Raw genomic sequence first — 7724 nt, 5'->3', positions numbered from 1 at the left:
TTTCTGCTTCTTTACCTCTTTTCAGCAGAAATTCTGCCGATTCACCTCTTTTCTGCAAAATTTTCAGCCTCCTCTTATCAGCACAATTCTCAGCAGCTTATGCTCATTTCAGCAGAATTGTCCGTCTCTCCACCTCTTCTTTGTGAGAATGAGTTTGACCCATTGAGAGTGACTTTGGCGCAGGGAGATGAGTAGCCGCCTTGAGACTAGGAGGGCCAGGTTTGAATCCTGCCCAGGGCAACATTTTTTTTTCACCACTATTCAGCAAAAACTTCTCTGTCTTTACCCCTTTCAGTAGAATTTTTGGCTTTTCACCACTTTTCAGCAAAAAAAATCTGCTTCTTCACCTGTTTTCAGCAGAATTTTCAGTTTCTTCACCGCCATATAACTTTTTGCAAGTTTTCAACTTTTTCAGCTTTTTCAGCAGGCAACTTCAGCGTTAAGGCATCCACACAGCATTTTCGCAGGAAATGCAAATTTTTCTAGTTGTGTGGATGCCCTCAAAGGCATCCACACTATTGAGTTCCTGTTTCTCTTTAAACTTTATTCTTCAAGTTGCGCCCCCATTTTTCGGCACTTAACTACTCCCTCAGTTTTCAGCCGATTTTCTCCGTTCAAACTCTAAAAAATTCTGCTCTTTCTGCTAACGACTGCTATGACTTTTGGTGCTCATAACTGCTATACTTTTTGAGATATTGAATATTTTTTGCAATATTTTTGCCCATTGAAATGAATGGAACACATTATGAATGTGGTCACTTATTTCTGCTCGCCGGGCTGAGCTGTGTTTTAGCTCAGTGAGATGAGCAGCCGTTCTAAGACTGGGAGGCCCGGGTTCAAATCCCACTTATGGCAACAATTTTTTCAGTTCACAGTTAAACTTTTTTTAACTGTTTTCAACACAAATTTGAGCATCTTCACCCCTTTTCAGCAAAATTTTCAGTTTTTTCTGCTGTTTTCAGAAAAAAAACCCTCTTTTCAGCAGAAATTCTGCTCATTCACCTCTTTTCAGCACAATGTTCTGCTTCTTTCCGTCTTTTCTGCAGAAATACTGCTCATTCTTCACCCCTTTTCAGCAGAATTGTGAGTTTTTTCACCCCTTTTCAGCACAAATCCCATCTTTTTCAGGTGTTTTCAGCAGAAACCTCTTTTCAGCAGAAATTCTGCTGATTCACCTCTTTTTAGTAGAATTTTCTGCTTTACCTCTTTTCAGCAGAAATTCTGCTGATTCACCTCTTTTAAGCAGAATTTTCAGCCTTTTCACCTCTTATCAGCACAATTCTCAGCCGCTTCTGCTAATTTCAGCAAAATTGTCAGTCTCTCCACCTTTTCTTTGAGAGAATGACTTTGGCTCAGTGAAATGAATAGCCGCCTTGAGACTAGGAGGGCTAGGTTCGAATCCTGCTCAGGGTGACATTTTTTTTTCACCACCATACAACTTTTTGCAACTTTTCATCTTTTTCAGCTTTTCAGCAGACAGCTTCAGCGTTAAGGCATCCACACAGCATTTTTGCAGGAACTGCAAATTTTTCTAGTTCTCTTTCTCTCTTAATTAAGTGTCTCCCTCACAATGATCCTCTGCGATCACCAGGGCTATATCTGAGGCCACAACTCTCAGCGGGAACTCCCCCTAGTAAAATCCTAGGAAACGTCTTTCCTAGGGAGGGAATTCTTCAATTCTGTGACTTTAGACACTTATAATCTCTTTATTCCTTAATCACAACTCAGTCTCTTTTCTCTCTATTTCCTTAAAACAACGTCTCTAGTTACTTTTAGCCAGTGTTGGGGAGTAACGGAATACATGTACCGCCGTTACGTATTTAGAATATAAAATATGAGTAACTGTATTCCGTTACAGTTACCGTTTAAAAAGGTGGTATTCAGAATACAGTTACTTTGTTGAAATAAATGGATTACACGGCGGTACTTCCCTGTTTCATATTGTCGCAAGTCAGGATTGTTTGGGTTTGTTTGACAGCTACGTAATGTTGTTCCAGGCGGCAGCGTTACGGTTGCCATGGTTACAGGGTGACGCACTCTCTCTCTGCGTGATTCCTGGGTGAGAGAGCGCTTTTTTGTTGTTGTTGTTGTGCTAAGCTAAAAGGCAGAATGCTACAGGGATGGCCCTAAAGAATGTAGCCTCATGGGCAGTGTAGTCCGTGCTGCAGCGAGAATGGACTGCCATACTCGTTATGTGTCTGTGAGCGAGGGAGGGAGAGAAAGGAAAAGTCCGAGCTGTCACGGAGCAAAAACGGGAGCTGGAAGCATGTAAATATAATAATAACCACTGTAGCCAAGAAGAGTGCCTGACGAGCCCAGTTGTAAGTCAGCTATTAAGACTCAACTGTACACTGTGTTCGTGTTTTCCTCCGGAAAAAATAAGTTCCGTTGGAGCAGCCTTTCAACGCCTCTCTCTGTCTCTGGCAAGCAAAGTTGACCCAGACAACAAAGTAAAGCTAGTTTTTGGCTACCAGCCCGACACGGAACCCACCGTATTAGCCAGAGGTCCCTTTACTACGGTTCGCAGCTGCGGACCTTCAGTAACAGTAATAAATCACAGCAATAGTACATTCACGTAGTTGTAAACAGCACGATAATATATTAAGTAATCCAAAGTATTCAGAATACGTTACTCTCATTGAGTAACGTAACGGAATACGTTACAGAATACATTTTGGGGCATGTATTCAGTATTCTGTAATGGAATACATTTTAAAAGTAACCTTCCCAACACTGCTTTTAGCTCACTACTGCTTTTTCCGAGCTGACAGTGAATGCAACACTACTCTTAAGTTTCACTTTCGTTGCAAACAAAGATTTTCATTTCAAACAAAACTCAGAACAGAGATCAACGGATAACCACTTGACTACCTGTTTTAGAATTATAATCCAATACAGCACAATTTCAGTTTAAGAGGTTTGTGCCTTACCTTTTTGTGGGCCCAATAGTCAAGCCATCACCGTGACGTCTGCCGTTCGATCACCTGATCTGGCCTCGACCTCCGCCGACAACAAACACCTGTACTTCTTTCTGCTGATCTTTAGTTGCCCGCATCCTCCACCAAATGAAGCAAGATCGATCAACTGCAGATCAGACAACAAACGACGGAGGCTCCAGAAAAGTGCAATCAAACAATGAGTTTATTAACACCGGAGAACAACCATCAGCATATGGCCTGTTTTGCTCTGACAAAAATACACTGGGTTCTGGTTTTATAGCATAGAGGATCACACCCTCACATACACGTCAAATACAGATCAAAAATACATTGTGTACAGTCATTGTTTACAGACAAGGGTACATCTTGTACATCTCTAATAACTATAAACAGACATATAACTTCTCTTTTTGATAACACCTTTCTTTTAAGGTAATAACTTCAAGCTTCAGGGCCTCTAAGGGCTAATAATTGACCCTCGTCCTTAATCTCTAAGTAGACAGAATTACAGCAAGTCTCAAATAAGAAGCAGAAGACACTTGGGCCTTCGCTCAGGCCTGCTACTAGATTTATGTGTATTGTAAGCATGCATGCAATTAACCTGCTATGTTCTCATCTTCCCTCAACATGTATCACCTGGACACTCTCACCAGTGAAGCTTAAAACCCTCTTGGATAGAACATCAACTCTAAACAAGCACAGATATGCAATGTGTATAAACTGATCATAACTACACCTGTAAATAGAAAGGTCAATGTGATGACAAACATATTCAATGCAATATGAACCCTGTAAACAATATTACTGATAAAATAATACTGTAGAACATGTTATTAATGCATTTATCATAGGCAGATTATATGATAGCAATAAAGGAATCTCTAAATCCCAACACTTACAATGTAAAGTACCTTGACGTGACTGTGGTTGTGATTTGGCAATAGCAAAACAAGAAAGCAAGGAAATAACTAAACTGTAAAAATAAAAATGCATATATACATATGCAAATATCTATAGTTAATAAGAACATGTTGTTAATTCTGTTGTGTTCTGGTTTGGGTTGGCATATAAATAAAAAAAAACTGTCACTGGGATATTTGTGTGCCGCAATGTTTGCTGGTGTTTTATTTGCCTTTAGTATAGGGAGAATGATAAGAAGCAATGGAAAACAGTGGTTTTTGGAAGGTCATTGGAGGCTAGAAACCTTTATAACATGACATTTTGTTTAAAAGCTAAAACAATTACAGGTTTTTTTCAGTAAAACACAAGGGATGTTGACTTGCTATGTTCTGCACTGTAGAGTTTTCAACCTTTCTGGTACTGAGGCAAAACCAAGCTTAAACCTTGGCCAAACAAGGCTGATAAAATAGCTTTTCATCGTTGGCTTTCTCAAACTGTCTTGCTTTCAGGAAGCAGTGAAGAAACAGATGAAACAGCATTTAAAATTTTTTTTTGGCTTTTTTCAACTTTATTTGATAGACACAGTGAAGAAAGGACAGGAAAGCGAGGGCAGACAGGGAAGGGGGAAGACATGAGGCAAAGGGCCGCAGTTTGGACTCGAACACTACAGTGATGGCTTTTAAATTCTTACGGCAACTCGGGTGTTACCATTTTGCCCAAGTATGCTTCAGCAAAAGAAAAGGAGAAGCTGAATTATGAGAGTGATAATGTGAGAATGTCATTTGTGCTTAGAAACATATAATCATTTGTGCTTAGACATATATAATCATTGTCCATATGTGATGATAAAATGTTTTGCCTTATTAGGTTCTGTGTGTACTCTGTGCACCATGAGCCTCAACGCTATAATTTTCCATTTAGAAACCAGACTGTTCTGTTCTTTTAAGACTTCACACCTTTAAATGTTCATTTGAGATATGACCTATTGCAAGTTCCTGATTTCATAGTTTAGCGAGATGCATACCTCAGCATACCTCAGCATACCTCATACACTTGTTAAGTTCATTGAGAGGTCACATACATCCTGTTTGGTGCAACTGCAAAGGTTGATAAGGTCATATGTCTATGTATAGTATGGCTGAAAATGCACACAGATGCACCCACACAGAATACAGAATACCTGCTTAAGACTGACACATGTATTTGTAATTGCATATTCATGTATGATTGCTTGTGGACAATAAAACAGTAACGTGGGAAGTCAGTTGAGTTGGCTGAGTACAAGTGAAGTGAACAAAATGCCTTGCTTAAACAAGGCTGATGAAATGCTATTTCATTAACCTGAAACACACTGCCTTCCTCAAATGCCTTGGTTGTGTTCCTCAAATGAGCTGGTGAGAAAACCAGTAAGGAAAGTGCAGCTTTTTTTGGCTAATAAAAGAGCATTTTAATATGGCACAATGACTCTGCTTCTAAACTAACATAATAATAATAATAATAGTAATAATAATAATAATAATAATAATAATATGAAGGGAAAATATATCTAGGTAGTCAGTTATACAGTCATTTACATTCAGTGTATTTATTTGGCTCTTGTTAGAGCTAATGAGAAACCAGGCAGAAAACCAACAAACAAAAATTTGGGCAACCTTGTCACTTGTATGATTTGAATGCATGTAACTGTTCAAAACTGATTACTTGCGACCCCAAATTGGTTGGATTAGCTTGTTAAGCCTTGAACTTCATAGACACATGTGTTCAATCATGGTAAAAGGTATAATATGGGATTAACAAGAACAGATTTTAGGGAGGGGGTACTTTGGTCCCCATAATAACTGCATAATATCAGACTGATGATTTGAATCAAGTGTGGAAACACTTCAAAACCTAAAACAAGTAGTCCCAAGGACCAGAATTGTTAAGCACTGCTTTATTACCCAAAGAAAGGAGGTGTAACTGCACAATGCCCTGAGGCAATAAATTAAAAAAAAATGCTGTTTTTGTAAAAAAAAAAAGAAGAAAAATTGTCACGAAACACGGAGTGTACAGGTAACTGGACCCCAAAAGCAGACTCAAAACACAAAAGCTCAGAACTACGTACAAGTTTATTATTTAACTGAGGAATCTTTTAACCAAGCTAAGGGAACAAAAAACTAAGGCTCATGCCGTGGGGGGGGAACGAGGAGCGTGGAGCCCAGGAGCGCCGTAGTCGGGACCGTGGGGAAACTGCAACAGAAAATGGAGACACAATTAACAGTACGCACGTTGCCAGGAGTGAGACAGCTAGACTTCATAAATTGCTGAGGCTTACAGGTAGAGCAGGACCGTGGAGCTTGGAGGGGAGAGGAGTCCGTGAAGGGAATCGTGGGGAGGGAGGCAATCAGGCAGGAGGACAGGCAGGCTACAGGCTTCCACACCGAACGCTGGTCACACTGGGAGGAGACTTATGGACTGGCGAGTTGTGATGTGTCGGTCGCGAACAAAACGGCTCTTAGAGCAGGATCTTTGAAGTGAACGATGCGAGCCGACTCCTTATTGGGAGCCGTGGGTTTTTCACCCTCTCTCTCGCACTTTTTTCCTGCTTCACACGAGCCTTGTGCTTTGCGCTGGGAAGAGGGGGGAGGGGCGGTAGTTACACTCGCAGTAGCACAGGAACAGAGCGGGAGGGAGAGACAGAGAAAGAGAGCCAGGGACAACAACGTCACATTAGAAAGGTATAGTAATCATCCACAACTATTTTCAGTTGCGGATGATAAAGGATTCAGAAAGTTTATTCATGCAGACCCATATGACAGAGAATGTGCATCTTCTTTTTGTTTTCATATTTTAATTTATATTTAATTGTGTTGTGGTTTGCAGTGTTTGTGTTGTTTCACTTTAAATTTGTTTAAAACGAAAAAGCTGAAAATTTAAATAGTTAAAAGCTGAAATGTGAATAGTTGGTTTTTGTATTATATGATTTATTTATAACATTTTATGTGGAGTGAATAAATAAAAGTATTGTGGCAAGCTCAGACACGGAGGAGACAGAGGTTTCTTTGGGAGCACCCGTTTATTCTCAACCGGCCCAGAACACTGCCGCTACCTCCCTCCTCAGCGCGGCAACCACAACATAACAACAAAAAAAGGCGCTCTCTCCCCGGAAACACAGTCACCGAGAGAGCGCGTCACTCATCACCATGACAACAGAAACAGAACTATAACAACAAAACCCCAAAACAACCCTGACCCGCTACAGTATATTTATGGTGGCCCCTAGAGACAAAGCACGTACAAACTCCAAAACACGTACGAACTCCAAAACACGTACAAACCCCAAAGCACGTACAAACTCCAAAACATGTACAAAAGACAACAGAAGTGCTCCAGAATGCTAGGCGCACTGTTGAACTTTTGTTACCTAGTGGCTACACAAGCCAGGAAGTACCAACGACCGGATTTGGTGTGTGGTAGTAACAGGTAAATGAACATTTTTTAAAAATTATTTGAATATATATGAGTGCTTGTGTATAAATACACAAACAATACACATATGCTTTCAATTGTGTAATTTAAGTGATCTAGGTACCTCTGTTTTGGAAGTTCAGTTAACGCTAGAAATGTGTTTTGGAGTTTATTTGTGCTTTGTCTCTTGGGGCCACCACATGCATTTATATATAAACATATATAAATAAAACCACTTTTTTTTTACATTAGTAATTCCTTTTGTGCATAAATTTATATTATTGTTAATAATAAATTAATTAAAGCAACAAAACAACCTGAAGAGCCGGCTGGGAGCCGAAAGAGTCGGATCTTTTTAGTGAGTCGAGCCGAAAGAGCCGGTTCTCTAAAAAGAGTCGGAAATCCCATCACTACTGGTGAGGAGTAGCCGTCAGTGCT

The 7724-nt window shown here is 40.0% G+C and overlaps 1 long non-coding RNA gene across 1 annotated transcript; it reads right to left on the bottom strand.

Moving 5' to 3' along the window:
• Positions 1 to 5929: 5929 nt before the first annotated feature.
• LOC120434761 lies at positions 5930 to 6365 on the bottom strand. The gene is made up of 2 exons (XR_005609337.1): positions 6154 to 6365; positions 5930 to 6068 (listed from the first exon to the last, which is right to left on the bottom strand). It is a non-coding gene; the product is annotated as an uncharacterized LOC120434761 (long non-coding RNA).
• Positions 6366 to 7724: the final 1359 nt, after the last annotated feature.

The sequence above is a fragment of the Oreochromis aureus genome, linkage group 19 (assembly GCF_013358895.1).
Source record: "Oreochromis aureus strain Israel breed Guangdong linkage group 19, ZZ_aureus, whole genome shotgun sequence".
NCBI lineage: Eukaryota > Metazoa > Chordata > Actinopteri > Cichliformes > Cichlidae > Oreochromis > Oreochromis aureus.
The sequence above is the reverse complement of the archived record's forward strand: the minus strand, read 5'-3'. Positions and strand labels throughout refer to the sequence as shown.